This window comes from Protopterus annectens, chromosome 16.part0 (assembly GCF_019279795.1).
Source record: "Protopterus annectens isolate FY-2018-M chromosome 16.part0, PAN1.0, whole genome shotgun sequence".
NCBI classification, from domain to species: Eukaryota; Metazoa; Chordata; order Ceratodontiformes; family Protopteridae; genus Protopterus; species Protopterus annectens.
In genome coordinates, this window is record NC_056750.1 from 333,169,426 (window position 1) to 333,194,943 (window position 25,518).

Consider the following 25,518-nt stretch of genomic DNA (forward strand, 5'->3'; position numbering starts at 1 on the left):
CACATAACCTACAACAGTAAAGACTTACATACTGGCTGACATCGGGTTGCCTCCTAGAGAATATCCCTCAAGTGAAGAATACTGCAGCAAGTGAACAAAAGGACATCATCCACAGAAAGTGGATCCAGATTACGAGAAAGACACTGAACAGAAAACCTCCTCCATTTGGATAAATAGGATTTCCTAGTAGTGGGTTTCCTGGCCTCCTGCAGGACGGACCCTAAGCATGTCCTCCAAAAAAAGGTGTCTGTGGAATCAAAATCCCATAACCCACAGTGTCAGCTGAAGAGTCGACAGGTGGGGATTTACGAGCAATCCCTTGTCTTTTGTGAGTAGGTCCTACCTTGTGATGATTGCCCTTGTCTAAATACAGAAGAGGGAACCAGTGCTGTCAGCCAAATGTGAGTCACCAACAAGATTTTGGGAGTATCCATTTGAATTTTGAACAGGACAATGTGAATGAGGGGAAGGGAATACATAGAGAAACATCCCCTTCCAAACAAAAAATATGGTATTCACCTTCCAAGCCAGAGGACTTGGGACTCTGGCACAAAAAATAGGTAGTTGTCTGCTCACAGGGGAGGCAAACAGATCTATTTGAGGAATACCTCACTGGTGGACAACATCCAGAAACATACCTGTGAAGCATCCATTCACAGGACTGAGTTAAGGACCTGCTCAGAGTGTCTGCCACAATATTTTCACCCGAGGGAATGTAAACTGCCTGAAGAGTCACTTGATACTGGATAGCCAGATCCCACACCAGGAGTGCCAATCAGCAAACATAAAATCTTGTTCCCCCTGTTTGTTACATATCACACCACTGTGGTACTGTCTGTAAATACCTCGACAGATCCTGTGAGAAGAGAGGATGAAAAGTCTGAAACACCAGCAGAAGAGTTCTCATCTTTTTGACACTGATGTGCTCTTTCCGCTGCAGAGGCGACAACACTTCCTGCACCTTTAAGGAACCAAAAGCTGCTCCCCATCCTCCATCTGAGGTGCCTGTGAACAGCTCCTAAGAGGAATGAGGGGGAGAGTCATGGGTTTCGAGACATCTACTGAATCTACCAGTGAAGTATTTTCTTGAGACAAAGAAGAACTACTAAAATCTAGGAGATGCACATGTTGAAACCAAACTATCTTCAGAAACCACTGAAACTTTCTGATGTGGACTTTGGCCACAGGGAGCATAGTAATGTTGGATGCCATGAATCTGATGTAGTCCACAGGCACTCAAAGGCAGGAGGCAGGAATGGATCAGATTCAGAATGAAAACATTACTTTCTCTGGCTCCTCGAGTAAAAAAAAAAACATGTATAGGGTAAATGAAACAAAAAAAGGAAGCATTTCTTTATTTACCTCTTTCTGGTCTCCATGTTTAATTGTAGTTTAATACTATTGCTCACTGATTAAGTTTGATACAAAAAAATTATCAGCTTGATCTTGACGCTTGACAGGTGCAGTAAGTAATAAATGTCTGCAGCAGAGGCTGACACTTGGTGCTTAAAGGATTTAAACTGAGAAGAACTTAAGCTAAGTAACCTGCATTAACTATACAGCTGGCAGTGGTACTGGTACTACATATATGAAAATGTTCAGTCATCGGACTTTGAAGTTACGATTTTTTTCACGTTTGGAGGTGTTCTGTTATTTCTTTAGATTTTAGTGATTACACAAACTTGCTGGCCCTTTAAGAACACTCATATGCAGTGGGTGATTTACTGGGGTAGCTAGGCGAACTAAAAATTCACACTAAACATACATTGCGGTGCTTCTGCTGATTCTGAACTGGCTGATGTTCTGCTTCTCTGATAAATAATGTTCCGTCTCCTGTTCGTTTGTGTTTCCTGACATGTAGTATATAAATCATGCACCTAAATTTGCTCAACGATTTCCTTCAGTAGCTGCAGGTTAAAGCTCTAATATTACTTTTTTCCTCACTTGCATGTAGTGGAATCATTGTGCACAGTACTCATTTAGGAGTTCAGCAAGGGGATTTGCCATTCGGTGCTGCTTCAGAGTATTTCTCGCAATGATTGCGATAGATGGTAAACATTTTTTATTTTTTATCTCCAGCTGCTCTGGTCAAATAAACAATATATTTTTTGGTTTCAGGGTGTACTCTTCTTAGGGTGGCCACGGTGGTGCAGCGGTTAATGTTGCCACCTCACAGCAAGAGGTTCTCCAGTTCGATTCTCGGCTGGGGTGCCTTCTGTGCGGAGTCTGCATGTCCTCCCTGTGGTCATGTGGGTTTCCTCTGGGTGCTCCGGTTTCCTCCCAAAGACATGCAGTAGATGGATTGGACACTCTAAATTGGCCCTAGGTGTGTGTGTGCGTATATGTGCCTTCTGTGGAAGGTTGGGTGCCGGGCTGGCAACTCGACACTGTAAAAACTCCACTGACAGTCATGAGCAGACAGATGATCTGCTGTGGCGACCCCTAACCGGGAAAAAGCCAGAAGAAGAAGGGTGTACTCTTCTTTATGGTAGGGTTACCTCTGTTTATTATAAACTTTTAACAGTATCGTGTTACAGCCTGAAAGTGAGAAGGGGAACTGTAATTCAGAATTAAATGGATGAAGATGGACAGACAGTGGGTGGTGATATGGGCAGGTTCTTTGCTGACTTTGTTCTTTTGCAGGTTATTGTAATTTTGTAAGGACAGTTGCTTCACTATAAATATATTTGACAAGTTAACATTGGCTGTATTTCTCCCCTTTTATTTATTCTTGGAGAAAGAAGTAATCTGTTTGGGAGACAGAGAGAGGAAGTGGGAGGAAGATAAATGTACAATGGTGGTGCAGTCTTAGGTAGTACTCAAAACAACATGCATTTATCTTATGTATTTTGCAACCACCCCAAACATTGTTTATGGAGGCACACTACAAAGCCATGCTGAATGTTTTTACATAACCACAGGCTTTGTGCTAATGCAAAGAAATAATTTACATAGAGTAGTGATGCATTTAAAAATTCATTTACAAGCAATGCTAGATGTTCACATAATAGCTGGTACATTTTGTTGGAAATAGCTTATATAATGTGTGTTGGCATGATAGTGATTATTCAGATGAACTGGTGGTACAAGTGTAAGTATGTAGGGTCTTTTAGGCATCTGCTATTTATTTTACAAGGAAACAAGTTACTGTCATTTATGGTGTTAAAATGATTCACGTAAGGTAGTTTGGCATAAAGACAATTTACATGCCATACTGCTGGTATATTAGCCTGATTTAAAAAAATAAAAATTAACGTTTTTTTACAGAAAAAACAACTAAGACCGCATGAGTTTAGGTGCCAAAATGATTTGCACGTAGTAGTTTTGGCAAAAAATAATTTATTTAAGGCAATATCAGCAATTCTGTTTTACATGATAAAGAACCACAGCACACGATAGTCACAAACTGGTTTGTGACTATCGTGTGCTGTGGATGTTTATGGTATATAGTACTTCTGGAGTATTTTTACATGATAAAGAAACCAGTTAGTGAATTTGCAAGAATGATTGATGTGGGACTGCAGAAACCAAATGGATGCATAAACAGTAGCCTTTGCATTCAGAATAAAACAATTCCATTGTTTAGTCAGTAGTATGAAAGGAGCATAAAGAGTGATAATGATTGTTGCCCCCCCCCACACACACATATATATATATATCTATATATATATGCCAGGATTTCACTCCTTCAGCCTCCATTTACCTTCTGTGTGACTCTGAGCAAGTCAGTTAACCAGAATGCGCTCTGGAGAAATAGGCTCCTCAGTGGTCTGCTGAACTTTTTTTTTTTCTTTTTCAGACACCTTTATTGAATTATCACTTGTGACATAGGCAAATCCGCGGTAGCTTTGTCACCTCACAGTAAGACGCTGTCCGGTTCGATTCTCAGCTAGAGCATCTTCTGCGTGGAGACGTGTGAATGGACGTACCTTCGTTGAAGGTTGTGCGTCAGAGCTGGCAACTCGGCATGTAAAAATCAACTGCCAATCATTAGCGGGCCGGAGTTCCGCTGTGGCAACCCCTAACTGGGAAAAGCCGAAAGACACAACTTGTGACATAGGCAAATTTACATTCATATAAAAGTCATCAAACTATAATTAACAATAACAGACATTTTATTTCACATATATTGCAATATATTATATAACCTAAGCAACATTACATAAATTATTCAATTCCTACCTTTTTTAAACAAAATATCTTTATTAAACCATTACTTACTACATATACAATCATACATTTATACAAAAATGAAAACAAACCACATCAATACAATCCTAGTTGCAAGCATTTTACATCACAAACCATACTGACACACACTCAGTTGCAAACATTATACATCACTTATAATCTACCCAGTCAACCATTACACAATTCATTTAAGTCCTACAGCCTTTTAAACCTCATTCCTCCCTTGTATGTATTGTTCTCACAATTTCCATTTTCCTATGTAGTTTGCTCCTACCCTTTTCTAAAGATAGTAAACACAGCTCACAGATAGCCCAACAAAATCTCCACGTCTTGAACAGGAATACCAAACAGTTTATTACTTCATCAGAACAACATCCAACTATTTTAAAACCATTTAAATAATCTTAATGGCACCAAAAAAATTAACCAGTTCTCATTTAAAAAGACATATACCCATATAATCAAAACATATTTTGACATCTGTCAAAATTCTATTAATTTCTCCTACCGAAAACATATTTTTAAAAACAAGTAATAAAATGGTAATATTTGACAGACAAAAATAATTAATTACTAAAATTCATCCTTTATAACAGTGTAAGAAAAGGTTTGATACTAATAAATTCATTAATACCTGGAAATAGTGTAGCATCAGTCAAAATTTGCCATTTACTTTCTTTCATCGCTAACAAAGCTTTCCAGTTCTAACCAAACGGTGATATATCAACAATGTGTATGATGGAAAATTTAAAACAATGTGTTTCCCCATAGATAAAAATGTGTCTGTACAAGGCATTATTAGAGTCATTCACTTTAATCTTGTATAAATGCTCATATATACATCGTCTAAAATGCCTCTCTGTTTTCCCTATGTAATAAGTGGGGCAGGACAAACATTTCGCAATATAAACAACATTTTTGGTGTTACAATTACCTGCCCTACATTTAACATCGGTCTTATTATAATCCCCTAATTTAAAACCTACGTCTTCACAAATAGCATAACATTGCTTACAAGACCCACATTTCCTTGTACCTGTGAATTTCCGCTTACCATTGACTCTCATCTCCAATAACCTTTTGATGTTTGGTCCGGTTTTATACACAAAACTGGGCCTCTTCCCCAAGCTATCAACTAAATCCTTGTCAACAGTGATCAAATTCCAGTGCCCACAAATAATATTTTTGATGTATTGTGCATATGGTGAATACATCAGGACACATACGTGCTGACTAGGTCCATGATTGAAACCTTCACTAACTTTATTTATAAGGCCCATTCCCAACACGGGGGGATATTTTTCACCCCATTCATGGGTGACATAATGGACAATGTCGTCCAATAGCGAACTAGGATACCCTCTGTTGTAAAACATCAACCTAATAAATTCAAGTTCTTTACACATAACATCTCTAGTGGAAGACATCCTAGCAGCTCTTATGCATTGCCCCTTAAAAACATTTTTAAAAACATACTTTGGATGGTTACTACTATATTCCAAATAGTCATTGGAAAAAGTTTCCTTTCTATAAATCCGTGACATAAACCCCTTATCTGAATGACTAATAAAAGTGTCCAAATATGCAATACCATTGATATTAATATTGAGTAAATCTGAGAAATTCTGTTGTCTGATTAATGTAATTAATAAAAGAAGGAATAATATCTAGGGGACCATTCCATAGTATAAACAAGTCATCCAAATATCGAGTGTAATACACAATATGTGAAAAAAATTCACTTGTGAAAAGAAACTTGGATTCCCACTCTAACATGACTAGGTTGGCAAGGATGGGAGCACAAGATGCTCCCATCGCCACACCCCTACTTTGCCTAAAATATTCACCTTCAAATTGGATATAATTATGATCCAAAACAAGTCACATCATATCGGTGATCAGACAAATACGGTCCCAGTCAAAGTCAGAGTAATTTCTGAAACTGTTACTGAAAAACTTTAACCCAATGTCCTTGGGAATGCAGGAAAAAAGATGTATCACATCAATTGTGATAAAAATAAGTCCCTTTCTCCACATATTTGATGTCAATTGCCCTAGGAAAGTCCAAGAATCCTTAATAAGATGAGGTATTTTATTATATACCGGTTTGGTCCACCAGTCAATGACTACACCGATAGGGTAAGTTTTAGATAGACTTCCCGAAACTATAGGTCTGAAAGGGGGGTGGGGAGGATCTTTATGGACTTTTGGAATATCAAAACAAGTGGCCAAGATAGGAAATTCCACTTTCAAGTAATTATAAACTTCACTAGTAATCCTGTCATCAATAAAATATTCTTCTAAGGCTAGATCAATTCTTTTGTAGCCTATGTTAATTTCATTTAAAGATGTCAATTCATAAGTACCGGATTGGAATAAAATGTTGTTCATTTTGTTGGTGTAGTCCATGTTGTTAAATAACACTATCCCACCCCCCTTATCAGGTTTCATGACTCTGATGTCTTCATTAGTCATGAAAAAATTCAAACAAGTGTGTTCATCAACTGATAAATTGTCTTGGTAATCTAATTTACTTAAAATATCCTTCTTCCTGATTTTGTTAAATCCATATAAATCCTGACAAACCATTTTTTCAAAGTTCACCACATGAGGATGTGAAACTGGAATGAACGTACTTTTTCTCCCAAATTTTGTATTAGTATCAAACACACATTTCTGATCCTGTTGTTTAAACTGTAGTGCTAAATTAAGTTGCCTACAATATAACTTAACCTTTTTAATCACGTCAACTAAATCAAAACGCACTGTTGGGATAAATTTAATTCCCTTCGTAAATAACTTAAACAATTCATGTGTAATCTGGATGTCAGTGTAGTTAAACCCCTTATAAGAATGGATTATTTTACCTACTTCATTATTTGAGTTTGTGCCTTCTAAAAAATTGTTTTGCGAAAAATTAATCACTTTACCATCCATGTTGTTACTTAACATATCCCCATTTTCCATAGTGCCACCCTGGCTTATTTCCGCCATCTTTTGTTCCATGGTGTGAATTGCCTTTTTGGGGCTGGAAAAAATCTGCCTCCTTGAAAATTCACCTCCTTATCTACCTGTCTGTCCCCATTAAAATCATTTTCCCCCCTCTAAACCACCCTTATCATGAGGCCAAATATAGGCTCTATTAATATTATAAGATTCAACATCTCGTTGTATTTTCCTACTTTTTCTTAAAAAATATTTTTTACTTTCTGTTCAACTATTATAAACTGTTTATCGTACAAATCTTTCCATTGGGGGAAGGACAAATCGTTAATAATTTCACTATTCATTTTCTCCACTTCATTTACTAAAAAAGACAATTTTTCATCATTTATCTTTATCAATGTACTCATATAACTAAAACCAAAACCATCAAATAACTTATTAAATTCATTCATAGTAGTGTTGTTGTATTCAACACCCATAGGCAATTTAAAAAACCAAAGTCCTTTTGGAACAATTTTTAAGGCTAAACACTTGGTCAAATAAGCATTGTCAATTTTAATACCTTTAATTGTGATTATTTTTGCCATGGGCAAGAAATTAAAGTCTCTAATATTCCCCGTGGATCGACTACTGTGCCTCTTTTCTTGGCGTCTGGCTGACTCTCTGTCATAGTTGTTAAATTCAAAGTCATCAGCCAAACAATGATCTAAACGGCCTTTTTCAGTTACAGTCGTCGCCCCCATGAGGGCCTTTTGATTTCGAAACACAAGATTTATAGTTGTTATTTTTTGCCAGGACTAGAAAAATTAGAACCACCCACAGTACCTTTAACAAAAAAATTAGTACCTTTGGGTTTATCACAATGTGTCCGCACCATACCTGAATAGGTTTTCGTAGACATTTGACGTTTTGGTCAAGCTCAGAGGCATTCCGCCTCATCACAAACATGGAACAAACTAAAATCATTGTCATTATAAGTAACACTCCTTTTACCATCACTCTTTTTACCATCACCGGCAGAATCTTGTGTGGATCCTTTATACTCTTGCCCGTTGGAAATGTTAGTTTGAGAACCAATATCCCCACGAGTATTTGTTCTCAGTTCATCACTAGGACTGGAAACATTGTGTCTACTCACCCCAAAAATTTTGGGTGAGGTCAGCGTTCGCTCCACTAGTCCAATAAGACGAGAAACCTCATCTTTTAGCGTAAACATTTCGGAACGTATTTTGGAAATTTCTTCCCTGTACAATAAAGCCTGTGATTTGTCGTTGGTACTATCCATGGCAGTCGGTAACAAAGTAATCCAGGAGCCAAACGACAGTTATTTCCAATAGTAAACACAGCTCACAGATAGCCCAACAAAATCTCCACGGCTTGAACAGGAATACCAAACAGTTTAGTGATGTACAAGAAACATTAAGTTAAGCGCTTTCATCTGTTTAACAGACTTCATCAGAACAACATCCAACTATTTTAAAACCATTTAAATAATCTTAATGGCACCAAAAAATTAACCAGTTCTCATTTAAAAAGACATACACCCATATAATCAAAACATATTTTGACATCTGTCAAAATTCTATTAATTTCTCCTACCGAAAACATATTTTTAAAAACAAGTAATAAAATGTAATATTTGAGGTCAAAAATAATTAATTACTAAAATTCATCCTTTATAACAGTGTAAGAAAAGATTTGATACTAATAAATTCATTAATACCTGGAAATTGTGTAGCATCAGTCAAAATTGCCATTTTCTTTCTTTCATCGCTAACAAAGCTTTCCAGTTCCCACCAAACGGTGATATATCAGCAATGTCTATGATGGAAAATTTAAAACAATGTATTTCCCCATAGGTAAAAATGTGTCTGTACAAGGCATTATTAGAGTCATTCACTTTAATCTTGTATAAATGCTCATATATACGTAGTCTAAAATGCCTCTGTTTTCCTTATGTAATAAGCGGGGCAGGACAAACATTTCGCAATATAAACAACATTTTTGGTGTTACAATTACCTGCCCTACATTTAACATAGGTCTTATTATAATCCCCTAATTTAAAACCTATGTCTTCACAAATAGCATAACATTGCTTACAAGACCCACATTTCCTTGTACCTGTGAATTTCCGCTTACCATTGACTCTCATCTCCAATAACCTTTTGATGTTTGGTCTGGTTTTATACACAAAACTGGGCCTCTTCCCCAAGGTATCAACTAAATCCTTGTCAACAGTGATCAAATTCCAGTGCCCACAAATAATATTTTTGATGTATTGCGCATATGGTGAATACATCAGGACACATACGCGCTGACTAGGTCCGTGATTGAAACCTTCACTAACTTTATTTATAAGGCCCATTCCCAACACTGGGGGATATTTTTTTTACCCCATTCATGGGTGACAATGGACAATGTCATCCAATAGCGAACTAGGATACCCTCTGTTGTAAAACATAGACCTAATAAATTCAAGTTCTTTACACATAACTTCTCTAGTGGAAGACATCCTAGCAGCTTCCAGGTATTAATGAATTTATTAGTATCAAACCTTTTCTTACACTGTTATAAAGGATGAATTTTAGTAATTAATTATTTTTGACTATCAAATATTACATTTTATTACTTGTTTTTAAAAATATGTTTTCGGTAGAAGAAATGAATAGAATTTTGACAGATGTCAAAATATGTTTTGATTATATGGGTGTGTGTCTTTTTAAATGAGAACTGGTTAATTTTTTGGTGCCATTAAGATTATTTAAATGGTTTTAAAATAGTTGGATGTTGTTCTGATGAAGTCTGTTGAACAGATGAAAGCGCTTAACTTAATGTTTCTTTTACATCAATAAATTGCTTGGTATTCCTGTTCGAGCCGTGGAGATTTTGTTGGGCTATCTGTGAGCTGTGTTTACTATTGGAAATAACTGTCATTTGGTTCCTTTTCTAAAGATCTCAATTCCAGTTGTTTTATTTCTGTTACTGTATTCACTACTTCTAGTATAGCTGGTTTAGATTTTGATTTCCATTTTCTTGCAATTGCTTTTTTGGCAGCCACCATTATTAGACACAGCAAGGCCTTACCATGTCTAGGCAATTCAGATTGTGTATCATAGCTCAGAAAAATCATCTCCCGCATCACACCAATCTGTCTACCTAGTATTTCCAACAATGCATCCCACAGGGAATCCTTAAAGTCTGCCAACTCATTGAACCTTATGCTTGGTAACCTGTTCAGCTTTTAATGGCAAGGAGTGGAAAAGTCACCCTAGTGGTACGGGGAGCTGGTGGGGGGACCAAGTAAGAGTAATTGCCATGGGCTAAAACGGGATACCTAATACCATGTTTATAAACGTTTAAATGTTAATAGAAATTAAAGCTCTGTTGTTCTGGTTATATTTTGTGTTTAATATTTTGTCTATTCTTAAATTTACATTTAAAAGTTGGTATCCCACAATTCTACTAGAGCGGGCGGGGTCACATAATTATGTATGCAAATTTTTTGTTAATCAGCGTACAGATTTGTACCTATTTTTCATTGACCTTTGTCCAGGTTTTAGATGTTTCCAGGTTGAGAGGTATGGTTATCTGCTGATGGTAACTTAACCATCACTTGGCTCATATCGTCAGGAAACGAAGCAGTGTCCTAAAGAGCTCCAGTATGCTACTGCATGACCACAGCTGGTACTCCAAATGTTCATGCTATCTGTAGCTCTGAAATGTTCAACTTGCTTTAGCCCTTATATTCTGGCACAAGTTGACACACACTTTCCCCTAAATACTGTGAATCACATCTGTGTTAACTTTGTGTACGGTTGCAAATTGTTAGGACTTTGTTTGCTGTACCTGGTTTTATTTACATGAAGTCGTATCATCATGTATTATGAGCTATGTGCACGTAAGTACCACATGAGGTTATGCATTGCTGCTAACCTGAACTTATCTGATTGTGGGGCAGTTGTGTGCTTATGTACCCAGCAACTTGTCTATGAAGAATTAATTGGAAAGGTGGCAGCTTGTGTACTTGATATGTCAGGTGGAAGCAAAAGTATGGAGGCAGAAACTCAGGAAATGGAAGTGCATACTAATAAGACAGTTCGATTAGACTGGTCAAATATGTTTCATAGAGTAGTCTATGTTTGGCTTTATGCAATAATACTGTGTGTACCTGCTTCAGGTAATCCCTTTCTGAAAATGTGTTTTGCTTTAACTTATTAATTTAGAGTACACCTTACCATTATGAGCAGCAACATTTTTTTTTATCCATCTTGGCATTACATTCTCCATCACTGGACATGTCTCTTACTTGTATCTGAATGAGTTATTAAATTTTGCACTCGCTGATGTCTTGACATGGAAGTTATTGGGATGTGTCTGCAGACTCTTGGCCATTTCACTGCTCATGTGGCAGGTCACACTTTGCATCCATAGATGTTTTCTCATGCTGTTTCTCTGGAGATGTTGTAGAGGGATAAAATTAAAATGTGGCTGTGAATAAAATGAATTTCAAACATTTTATTAAGAAATTTCTTGTATGAATATGTATTTGTATGTTGTTACAGTATATCTTAATGACAGAAGGAAATTATAAGCCTATCTTGTTTGATCTCATCAAGTGCATATAAAATTCTCTCTCTCTCCTCCGTTCATACCTTTCTATCTCATGCCATCTTAGATGAATAGGCTCTTTCTCTACCATCCATTCCTGTAAGCCATTCTGTGAGTCTGCAGCTCTGTCTGTGAGCAAGTACCTTTGGAGAACCAAGGATTAGTTAACCCTTATATTCTGTCTAAGCTTGCTCCTTCCCCATCTGTTTTTTCTGCTCATGAAGAGTGTGTTCATGATGAACTTTTCACTTCCCAGTATGATTTTGTGCAGTAGTATCAAGTCTTCCAGCCCTGCCTCCTTGTGTCATGTGAGAAGATCTGTAGTTGTTTTAGTCTTTGACCATATCCCTTAACTTCCATTCTGCAGCACTTTTCTGGTAGCTTTCTTCTGCATTCCTTCAAGATACCTGATATCTCTTTCTTTGTTGTCTCAAGAACTGTACTCAGCATTTAAGATGTAGTCCAACCAGACGTCTGTAGAATGAAAGCATTATTTTTTTGCTTTTGGAATCTACCCATAATGGTATAACTCCTGAATCTACACCAGTGCCCTTTCTTTACTACACGTCTTTACTACTACAGTTGCAATTTGATATCCTATGCCCAAGCTACTACCAGGGAGAATTTTGTTGAAAGGAAAAAGGGTGATGAACCGGTTTTTTAATCAATATGGACTATGACATGGTGCAATGTGAATCTAATTCCTCGGACCACACAGATGGTGGGAAGCAGATTATTTATTCACACAACAAATTCAACATCTTTAATTATACTGACATTGAGATTAAACCAGGTCATTTTGAATTATTTACCAAAGGATTTTCTTTTGTACTGGCTAAACAGCCTAGTGTGGAAAAGCTGATGTTAGATGTTAAATTATTTACAAGGAGATTAAACCTTAAGCACATCAATTATGAATCTACAAATAACACTAATAATTGTAATAAAAACAAGTTTGTTAGGCATAGTACTTGGAACCCACCATTGCAGCATGAAATTTTAAACTTCGAACGATGTGTTATGGATAGAATTAGGAGAGAATATAGGGCTAATATAACAAAGAAAAATAATCTAAGTATAGAAGAAGGAAAATTATTACAGGACTTGAGTAACAACAGGGAGTTAAGGGTGATGAAGCCGGACAAGGGAGGGGGTGTGGTTTTGATGGAAACCTGGGATTATATTAGAAAAATGAAGGAGATACTGGATAAAGATGAGAATTATAGTCTTATTACCAAAAATGAGATTAATATACAATACAAGAAAATTGATATTGTTATTGAGGACAATTTATTAACTGGTTTAATAGATTTACCATTATATAATTACTTTAATGTCAAAAAACCTGTTATACCAGGTATTTTTGGAATACCCAAGGTACACAAATCCACACTTGACCCTCCTTTAAGACCCATAGTTTCCTCTCAAGGATCAAAAACCCAACCTATGGCCATATACGTAGATGCCATGACAAAACCTATATACTCCAAATGGAAACACATATTAAAGGATTCATGGGACTTTTTAAGTAAAATAGAAAAATGTGCCTATTTGGAAAATGTGTTTTTTATTACTATTGATGTTAAGGAATTATTTTCTGTTATTCCCCAAAATATTGGGATGGAGTGGTTTGAGAAGATATTATCGGAAATGGATTGGCTTACACCATTAGATTTTAGAAATGTTCTATTAAATATGGAACTTGTTTTAAAATACAATTTTATATACTTTGAGGGTGATTATTATCACCAGAAAGAAGGAGTGGCCATGGGGTCAGCCTGCGCCCCTATATTTGCGAATACCATTATGTTATACTGGGAAAGGGAGTTTATTTTCAATACTGAATATAACCAGCATATAGTTGAATACTACAGGTTTTTGGATGATATTTTTATCCTATGGAAAGGAACTAGGCAAGAAATAGATGTGTTTACAGAATATATCAATAATACAACGTCATTTTTGAAATTTACCCACAAAATTGATACTGATGAAACACACTTTTTGGACATTAGGCTTATTAAGGATAGGATAAATAAATGTTACAAATCCAATATATATAGGAAAGAACACTTCTCAAATGCTTATTTGCATTACAATAGTGACCACCCAAAACAGTTAAAGAAAAATATAGTTAAGGGCCAGATGATTAGGATGGCCAGAATGATTTCAGACAACGTTGAATTTATGAAAGAAATTACGTTTTTAGAAGGCTTATTTAAAGAAAGGGGGTACCCTATGGAACTTATTACCTCAGTAAGAGAATATGTTGTTTTAGGGAGAAATACTAAAAAATATATGCCGCTTTTAAACCAGGAAATTGTGGTCACTGAGAATTCAGTTGACAACAGTAATGTTATGACTGTTGATGAATTAAAATTTACACCATATTTAACTACAACTTATTTCTATGGTACGGGTTGGTTTAAGAGGAGTTTGAATGAAATATGGGATATGTTTAAAAATGTTGCTACTAGAACTGAGGTTTTTAAGAACAATTTGAAATTTAGTTTTAGAAGAAATTTTAATATAAAAAACATTATAGAAAGAAAAGGGTTTTATGTGGAAGGTGCCAGTAGGAAACACGGAACTTTTAAGTGTGGTAGGTGTGCCCAATGCTCCTACATTCATGAGAACAAGGAAGTTAGTATATCTAGTATTCCTTTCAAATTAAAATCTAAACATTATAGTAGTTGTTATACAAAAGGGGTGGTTTATCTAGTATTTTGTAAAGAATGTGAAAGCTATTATGTTGGAAAAACAGAAAGAAAATTGAAAAACAGAATATACGAACATACTAGAGACATTAATAGACACAACGAGAATAACGCTTTATACAGGCACGCTATGAAATGTGAAAAAGCTGACTTCAAATTTTGGGTTCTTGAGGTGGTGGGACAATTGGAGCGAGGAGGTGATTGGGAGACCAAGGTGGAATACAGAGAAATGATCTGGCAGTTAAAATTAGATGCATGTTGTGATAAAGGTTTAAATGACCACATCTCCATTGTCCCAGCACTTAAAATATTGGCCGCAGACCCTAAAATAACAAAATATTGAATAATGGTTAATAATTATAATCTAATAATTTAATAATTTAATAAATTAATAATTTAATTTTTATGATTTATTATTTAATATTCATTATTTAATATTTATTACATAATATTTATATATGATATTTATTCACTTATACTAAATATTCATTTATGTGTATTTATTTATATTTATACATATATTTATGGAGATGTATTGGATTATTTGGTTACATATGTTTTAAATAGCATGGTGACAATAAGTGAGCACAAGTATTCGCTTTACTCCTTTTTAGTGGGGTTATAGGGCTTTTTATGTTTATGTTTACACTTTAGCTATATAAAGGACCCTCATATGCCCATCTTTAAAGGACATTTTTACCAAGTACATTTTTATCAAGTATATCTTTATTAAGTATATTTATTAAGTATATCTTTTAAGGTACACTTGGTATTGTGTGGTTCGTGGGGAGTTTTAGACTGTTTATACTGTTTTGACAGACTTATGTTTGGGTTTATACTGTTTTGACAGACTTATGTTTGGGTTTAGGAACATGAAATCCTGGAATTTTAGTAATAGGTCCTTTGAAAAAGTGTTTTAAGAACACATACAAAATATACATACAAGAATGTAAACACTTTAACAACATAATTTAGGATATGTATTTTTAAAAATAATGTAAGCTTCCTCTAAGCAACACTCTGTGATTTTTAACATTTTAACATTTTACTGTTTGTTAGTATTAGGAATGTCTATATATCAATCAAATATTTAATATTTAGCATGGTGTTTTTTCAAAAACGATTCAAAAACGATCCGACATTCCCAAATAGTAGAACTCAGTGTTCTATGTGGTGCTATGGCTTTAAAGGAAATGGCGCTAATTCAATGATTGCCAATTAATGAATACATAAAACCAATGGTCGAGATGTAAATGTTATTCTGATGAAGTCTCCGTAATAGGAGATGAAAGCGCTTAATCGACCTCTGCTTCTGTTTTTGTTCGTTGATGTGAATTTACGGAATAAAAGTGTTTGCTTTTTCCTCGAGTGGTCTGCCTGCCTGCCTTCACTGATACAAGGAAAACCTTTATTGTGCCGGAGACTTTTTGTTCTACTACGTTGATATCAGTTTTCCTTGCAGAGACTGTTATGTGGAACTGTTCATAATTCCCTCCACCTTGACTAAAGCTCCAGTTCCAGCTGAAGAAAAGCAACCCAAAGCACGATACTGCCACCAGCATGCTTCACCTTGGGGATGTTGTTCCTTTGGTGATGCGAAGTGGTGTTTTTGCGCCAAACGTATCTTCTCGAATGTGCCCAAAAAATTCAACCCTGTTCTCACCAGACAACAACACACTTTCCCACGTGCTTTTGGGAGACTTGATGTCTTGTTTTGCAAATTTTAGCCTGGACTGGATGTATTTCTGTGTAAGAAAAGGCTTCTATCCAACCAAACATATGGAGAATATGGGATATTGGTGTCACATGTAGTACATAACCAGTACTTTTCCAGAAATTCCTGCAGCTCCTTCAGTGTTGCTGTAGGTCTCTTGACAGCCTCCCTGACCAGAGTAGTGTTGTCTTCTTAAATTTTGGAGGGACTTCCAGTTCTTTGCAACATCACTGTTTTCCCATATTTTCTCCACTGCTTGACTGTCTTCACTGTGTTCCATGGCATATCCAATGCTCAGTAAGATATAAGTGCTGTACTACTTTGATTGAATTACTATGGTCTTTGTCCTAACAGATGGTAATGACTGTCTTATATTACACCTGTACCCGGAATATAATGAATGACTACTCAACAGATAATCTGATGCAATTTCCCACCTGCACGTAAGGTGTTTGTTTCTGAATATTTCCTCTTGGTGCTTGTACATACCAGGAAATGGTACTGAATGGTTGTTTTGGGGAAATCTTTCATTCTGGTGCCTGTGCATATATTATATTGAAGGGCTCAGTTGGGTGAATGCTTCATTTTGGTGGTTGTGCATACTAGGAAATGTTACATGTTTCATTTGGGAAGTGTTTAATTTTGGTGATTGTGCATACCTCAACATTCTACTGAAGGGGTTTCTTGGGTGAAGTGTTCATACTGGTGGTTACACATACTAGGAAATGTTACTGAAGGGTTGTTTGGGGGGAAACATTTCATTGAGGTGCATGTATACCTGGACTATGATCCTAGTAATGACTATGTTGCTTGGGGAAATAATTAATTGTATATCAGGGAAGTTCATAGGTTCATACTAGGCTATCTGCCCGAGGGCATTTACAAGCCTAGCCCATCGTTTTGTGGCTTATGCCACCCCTTTAGTATGGGGAACTATACCCATTATTTTGCTGTGCCTCTGTCGAGCAGTGACACTGAGGTAATCCCTGGGGTATATCTGCGATCTCCCATCCATTGGTCAAGATTTCTCTTGAACAAGGCCAGCGAGGTGCTCTGCCTCACATGTACCGGGATTTTGTTCCACAGCATAGGGAGTCTTTGGGTGATGAATCTATCCCTCCAGCACGTCCTATTAATAGCCGTGTCGAGGTTTAAGTCTCCCGCCCTTGTGGCTCTGATGGATCTAGATTTTTGAGGTGAAGCATATTCATCAAATCTGGGTTTGACATGGCCTTGTATGTTAGGCAAAGGTCACCGCTGAGCAAGCGGTGAGCGACTGAATAGAGCTGGAGTTCTGTCAGTCGGTCAGCATAGGACAGATTTTTGAGACCCTTTATCCTTTTGGTGAGGAACTTTGTGGCCTCTCCAGCTGCTGCAAGTGTCGGGTCAAATACATTCAGAATGGGGCATTGTACACAATCATTGGTCTGATGAGTGATGAGTAAAGGGAGACTATGACCTCCCTTGATCTAGATGAGAATCCTTCATGATAAGGTGGGCAATGTAGAAGGTCTTCCTAACTACTTTAGCTACATGGGTGTCGAATGACAGACTACTATCAACCTGGGTCCCCAGGTCCCTGATAACTTCTTCTGTGCTCAGTGGATTGCCACCTATTTGGTAGCTAGGGGTAACCTTGTTTTTCCCAAAGGGTATGACTATGCATTTTTGGCATTTAACTTCAGGCCGTGGCTCTGGCACCAGTTATCCGTTTCTGTGAGACCCTTCTGAAGGATATCTGTGTCAGATGTGTTTTCTACTATGGCGCCCAGTTTGCAGTCATCTGCAAACTTTGTCAGCCATAACCCTCCTGTGTTTGCTTGTACTTGGAAAAGTAGATGCCAAACAAGAGTGGGCCCAGGACTGAGCCCTGTGGGACACCACTTGTGACAGGTTTTGAGTCTGACATGGCGCCAGCAACTCTGACCCTGTGGGTTCTGTCACTCAGCCAGTTTGCAACCCATCTTGTGATGTATGGGTTAACATTTAAGCTGATGAGTTTTTCAATGATACCCGAGTGGGGTATTGTATCGAAGGCCTTAGCCAGATCGAGGTAGGCTGTATGGACTGCCTTTCCCTCATCAATGGCTTTGGTGACTGTTTCAAGAAGTCAACCAAGTTTAAAAGGCATGATCTGCCTTTGACAAAGCCAAACTGGGTTGGATCCAAAGTCTGCAAATTCCCTATGTCTTTATTTATGAGGTCCATTATGATCCTCTCCATGGCTTTGCAGATAAGGCTTGTCAAGCTAATGGGCCGGTAATTTCCAGGGTCGGTGGAGGCACCGCCTTTGTGAAGTGGGACCACAGTTGCAGTGCGCCACTCCCTGGGTACATATCCAGAGGTAAGACTTTGATTAAACAGCTGTCCTAGCTGTGGGTTTAATTCCTCATTGAGTTCGTGGAGCACCCAGCCGGGGACACTATCAGGTCCCATGGATGCTGTGTTTTTTTGCTTTGGAGAGAGCAGTTCTCACTTGGGCGCTGGAGATGTTTAGGGGGCTGCAATCGTTTGGTATAGATATCTCTCCTTTTGGGGGGGGGGAGTTTGCACTGAACCTGTCAGCCAGTATGTTGGCAATGTCTGTAGGATCAGTAATCTTCACATCATTTTGAACTAGTTCTGAGCATATCTGGGAGTTTCCTCCTAGGTTTCTAACATAGCTAAAGAAGGCCTTATGATTGTCTTTTGAGTCTTTAGCTATTTTTCTCTCGAAATTTGCTTTGGATGATTTTATGAGAGCTCTTAGTTTTTTACTTATAGTGATCAAGGGTGTCTTACCTTTTAAGGATTTTGCTCTATCTTGTAGTAGCTTCCTCCTTTTATTGTTACTGTTAGACAGAGGCACAGTATACTAACCTCGAAAAAGGGCATAGCAAAATTAATTTAAAATGGGTGGCGAAAGCCAAACATACTCTGGCTAGGCTTATAAATGCCCTAGGGCAGATAGCCTAGTATGAACCTATGAACCTATAAAAGGCAGAGGTATCAACAATGGTATTTGAGGTAATGCCAGGGGTTTTTTACAAGGGAAAGTAAATCCTATCAGAATCAGAGAAAAACTCCTAAAAGTAAGGTAGGTAGGGGAGAACACTCAAAGGACAGTGTGAGCTGAGAATTAAAATCAAGAAAAGTTCATTACTTTTAGTGGAAATCACCAGCTAGTGCGAGAAAGAGGATGGATCCACATCTGAAGAGATATGGTAGGAAAGGAGATCTCAGGTATGTTAGACAGGTGGGACATTAGAGTAAAGGGAGGAGCTCAAGAGTTGGGTGTGAAGATCTATAAGAAGCAGTAGAGTCAGATCCAGAAACAATCAATTGAGAAACTAATGAAAATGACGTCAGATCAAAAGAATAGAATCAAACCATGTATCTGAATTAAACACCTTAACCATGCCAACCCCTCTGTTTTCAAATAGTCTACATAGTTTTGATTGTTTAAAAACAAATACACCTTTGTAACCATCATCAGTTTAGGAAGTCTAGGAAAATATAAAACATCTACAAGTAAGATTATCTAAAACATCAACCACAATTAAATAAATATATTCACATTAGGACTATGGTGAACTGTTTCTTCTCAGGTCATCACCTCAGAAAACATTACTGTACAACTACCTTTTGAACTTCTGTTTCCTTCACTTTACATATGTTAAAGGCAGTAATTAATTTACACACTGACAAAATGTTACCAAATCAGGCAAGAGATTCATAGGATGGTACTCGGCTATCAGCCCTAGGGCCTATACAAGCCTAGCCAAAACAATTCCCTGGCTATTTCTTCCCACAATATTTACTTCCCTGGACCCCTGTCTAGCAGGGTGACTGATGTGATCCTTGGGGTGAATTTCCTATCTCCCATCCAATCGTAAAAGTTCCTTTTGAAGAGGTGCTCTGCTTGACATGTATGGGCAGTTTATTCCAGAGTCTGGGGAGTCTCTGGGTCAGGAACCTATCCCTCCAGCATGTTTTGCTCATTGTGATGACAAGGTTTAGATCCCTGGAGTGTGTGGCTCTGAGGGATTAGGATTTCTTTAAGTTTAGCATGTCTAACAGCTCTGGGTTTGATATGGCCTTGTATGTTAAGCAGAGATCGCCTCTGGGTAGACGATATGCAACAGAGTATGGCTGGAGTTTTTTTAGACAGTCAGCATAGGGCATCTGCTTTAGAGCTATGATTCTTTTAGTGAGGTACTTCTGCGACCTTTCCAGTTGTTACTGATGTCTTGGGAGGTACATACCAAGTGGGGCATTGTATTCTATAATGGGTCTAATGAGGGATGAGTACAGTGGGACAATGACCTTTTTTCCTGGATGAAAAGCCCTTAGTGATGAGGTGTGCCACACAGAAGGATTTCCTGACTGTTGCGGTGATGAGGTTATCGAAGGTGAGACTACTGTCCACCTGTGTCCCTAAGTCTCTTATCACACTTTCGGAGTTTAGTGTACTACCACCTATGTGGTAATTCACGGGTACATGTTTTTTCCCAAAGGGGATAACTACACATTTCTTGGCATTGAGCTTGAGCCAATGGCTCTGGCACCAAGCATCTGTTTCTGTAAGGCCCTTTTGTAGAATATCCACATCATTTTTAGATTCAGTAATGGCTCCCAGTTTGCAGTCATGTGCGAACTTTGTTAGCCAGAGTCCCTTAGTGTTGGCCTGTACTTCAGAGAAGTAGATGCCAAACAAGAGTGGTCCCAAGACTGAACCTTGAGGTACTCCACTTGTCTGGAGCTGGATTTGAAGTTGGCTACTTTTACAGTGTGGGTTCTGTCAGTAATCCAGTTGACAACCCATAGAGTGATGTAGGGGTTAATGCCAAGCTTATTAAGTTTATCTATGATTCCAGAGTGGGGGATGGTGTCAAAGGCCTTGGTGAGGTCCAGATAGGCTGTGTGGACTGCCTTACCCTCGTCCACGGCTCTGGAGACTGATTCGAAGAAGTCAGTCAGGTTCAGGAGACAAGATCAGCCCTTCACGAACCCAAACTGGGTGGGATCCAATGTTTGAAGGTTGCCAATGTCTTTGTTTATAAGTTCCATGGCCTTGCAGATCAGGCTTATCAGACTGATGGGATGGTAGTTCCCGGGATCCAAGGTGGATCCCCCCCTTGTGGGGTGAGATAACTTGCAGTTGTGCGCCACTCTGGGCATGAAGCCTGAGGTGAGGATATGATTAAACATGACACTTAGGTGAGGTGCCAGTTCATGCAGTAAAAATCCAGAAAGCAGGTGTAGAACAGCTAAATGTACTGGTAAACCAACACAAATTTAAATCCAGTAACAAAAGGGCACAGCACGACCATCCATGTAAAACAAGGTTTATTACTTCAAGCTTTCGAGTTGAAACTCTTTTTCAAGAATAAATCAGTACATTAAAACCACAGAATAAATATAGAACACCAGACAATCACATAACATATCTCAAACACATTATATAATACAATTTACATAATTAATATAGTTGACTAAGCCTAGTTCATTAAAAACAATGGTCAACTTAAATTTCATTACTGCCTAAAAAGCTCCACAGGACAACTGTAATACTCTAACACAGACATGTCCAACCTGCGGCCCTCAGAGCTCTTCCATGTGGCCCATGACCTTTAACTGCAACTTCAGTGTACACATGTGCCAGAACACTTTTTTCATTCGTTTTTCACAACAGTGACCTGTAACCGCAACGTTGATGTGCGCATGTGCCAAAGCACCCTTCCCGTTTTGCTTTTTGTGCTGAAGTAGGATCTGTGTGTTTGCGCCGCTGTGTTATTTCAGGCTGAAGAATCTGTGTGTGTGTGTGTGTGTGTACACACCGAAGAGGAATTCGTATTTGCTGTCATTGCCTTTGAAAGGGACAGCACCTAACTGTATTAATAGGTAAGTGCATGCATGAAAGCAAAATGTTTGTGGTGTGTGAAAGTAGTAGAAGAAGAGTGTGTGTGTGAGAGAGAGAGTGAGAGAGACAATGAGTGTTGTACTGAATTAATGTACCGGTCAACTGTACAGATTTTCGAAGAATGTCTGGTATGTCATCTGAGCTCACAAAGAGTGGGGAACAAATGGGTGGCAATCAGCTAAGTCTTTAAGTGTACAAGGCTGTATCTTTTGTCAGAACATCATGTTATAATTCCCTGAAAATGTTGTTAATAAATCAAAGGGATTGATATATGGAATATTTGGCATGCTTAGTTAAAGTCCAGTTGCTACATTATAAACAGTTTCCATTATGGTTGGTGGTATGACTTTTGCACAGAGGAATGCAGTACATCAGAATATAGTCTAGATGTGTCCAACCTGCGGCCCTCAGACTTCTTCCATGCGGCCCCCGACCTCTAACTGCAACATCGATATACGCATGCCCCAAAACACTTTTTTCGTGTTGTGCTTTTCACGCCCGTAACCTATAACTCTTTCGGTATGCGCATGCACCAAAGCACCATTCTAGTTTTGATTTTTTTGCACCAAAGAAGGATCCATGTGTGCCCGCCGTTATTTCATGCCAAAGAATCAGTGTGTGTTCTCGCTGAAGAGGGACTAGTGTGTGGATTTGCCATCATTGCCTTTGAAAGGGACAGCACTTACCTGTGTTAATAGGTAAGTACGGTGGGAGTGAATGAGTAAGTACATGCATGAAAGCAGAATGTTTGTGCATGTGAAAGTAGAAGAAGAGTGTGTGTGTGTGTGTGTGTGTGTGTGCATGATAGACAGAGACACATGCACAAAGAGGCTAATGATGATCAATCTACCTACTGAACACAAATAAGTTAGCTCACCAATATATCGTACATTAAAAGTACACTTTCATTAAATTGTGCCTTTCCTGATGGAGAGAGTGTTGTATTGAATATGAAATCATACCTCTCAACTGTATGGATTTTTGCTTCATCTTTCAATTCGTGTCTTTTTCTTAGGAAATAAAATTAGTCATCCAAGGTAATGCAGTTCCAGGGAGTAAGAAGGAGACAGCAGCCTAAGGTTAATGGGTCAGTAGTGGATTGACTTTGTGGGACTATAGCATATAGAGTGGGTCTATATTAGATCACCAAACGCTTAGTTAAGTGAACGGTGATTAATCGACCTCATGTGCTTACAAAACCGAACTGTCAGGTGGTTACTTTAGGAAGTGAGCTACGCTGTAGCAGTGAGACTGAATGTGAGCCACAGCTGCTTGTGGGTACTGATGTTCCCTTGGACAAGGTAACTGCAAAGGTAGAGGTGAGTATTAGTGCCCCCACACCCCCCTACTTATATATACACCAACTCCAAGACTGCACTACGGTGCCGAAAATGGCAAAGTACCGAAGCGGCCAAGCTAATTCTTTCCCATGGAAAGAATTCGCTTACATGCTGCTTAGTTATTTTGCAGTTTTGGTTTTGTCAGTTCGACCAAGACTTATTCGAAAACATGCGTCTTTAAGTTGAATTGTTTTTTTCTGACAAACAAAAAAGCACCCAGTACTGTTTTGTCATTGGTGGGTTCTAAGCAGTGGCAGATTGGACAACAATAAGTATAGCTTTGGTGGATCATCAATACTGGCAAATCAGGTGGGCACAATGTCATTTTTTAAATGTTGGGGGTTTTAGTGTGTATGTGTGTGTTTGTGTGTTGGGGGGCTGCAACTGTAGATAATTATTAAAGACAGAGACTAACGGACTGTGGAGAATGTTATTTGTTTCAAAACCTGATACTAGGCATGCCAAACGTAGATTTGTTAAGATATAGCTTCTTGCCATTTGCAGTCGATGGATATTTACATTTAATGGACAATGCTAGCAGTATGAGTGTGGTCCTGTAGGGATTTGGAGGATGCCAAGTCTACCACTGCCAATGTCTTGTAAAGTGACCTGGAAATGGAGATTGGGATGTTACTGAAAAAAATACAGTAAGTGGGCTTAGAAATATAGTTTAATTAAACAAAGTGCACTTGCAATTTGCAGGCCATTATTTAATTTATTTCAGGTAGTCCAGATCCTGGTAGATTGTATCCCATTAGACTTAGTTTGGGAGAGCTATAATTCCTGGGAAATAAGCAGCCCTAGTTTCAGTGAAAGCTCTGTGGTTGGTTGCATGTAGGAAGTTGCAGGATGTGGATGCAATGTGTTTTATTTATTATTTTTAATGCATTTGTCCTTTCAAAGCATGGTTTTCTTTGTTGCAAAAGAAGGCAGGATTGAATGAACCATATAATGCTTAACTGACAATGATGGGATAGAAAGATTATAAGTGATGTATAATTTTTGCAGCTACAATTATTTCAATGGTGTCTGTGATGCATAACTATTTTTGGGCCTGTGTCCCACTTTTATTTTTCTCTTTCTCCAGATTTCTTGCTCTAAGGTTGAGAAGTATGGTTCCATACTAAATCAGAAGGTTGTATTTACCTTGGAAGACTTTTCAGCATAATTATGAGAAATAGAGCCTTTTTAAGATCTTTGCTTATTTCCAATATAAACTGCCATGTAACCTTGCAAATAACCTTCTTATTAAACTACTTTAATTCTTTTGGAATTGACAAGTATGCTTCATTGGTTTGGACATAAGCATAGCTTGCTAATGTGACAACTCAGTAAACTGTCAGTCTGTGAATAACTTCTGCACAAATTAAAATGTCTGAATGTCAAATAGCTTTAGATTGGAGGGAAGTTATATGTTTACTCCAGTATGTAGTATGATCTTAGGAAGTTTATAGATTTCTTATTGATTTACTTTTTGCTGAGCAATTGTTTGCTAATTTATTGATGGTCCTTTTGGTGGTGGGAAATTATTCGGATGAGTCCATCTCTAGTATGATTTTTTTTTTCAAATATTTTTACTGCCCCAGGCAATTTCATTCAGTGAGTGTGTGTCGTGTGATTACTGAGGTTGCCTGTTTTAGAAGTAGGGGCTTCTTGTGTGTGTGTGAGAAAGAGAGAGAGATTTAATATGTATACTGAATATATTTTTGCAAATGGAATTCTTAGTTAAATAGGCCCCTCTTCTTGGGCAAGTAGACTTGAGTAACCAATATTACATCTTAGCCATCCAGCTAGGAAAGTTTAGTATGTGGATTTTCCATCCGGTTTGATGACGGCTATGGTACTTACTCAAGGAGTACATTTATGGCTATCCATCCATTTGTCGTTACTGAACTACATTGTTTGATAATGAGAAGAACTTTTTACAGAAGTTGAAGTTTTTGTATCAAGAACCTGTCCATACAAAGTGGCTTGTTTATGTTGCAGTGAAGGCTGTGGTCTTTGTAGTGAGCGTTTTAAGTATAACCAGTATTTCTGAGGTGGAGGAAGTCTCTTAAGGCAGGATCTTTCTTAGCCTGGAAAGCAAACTAGAGATGAAA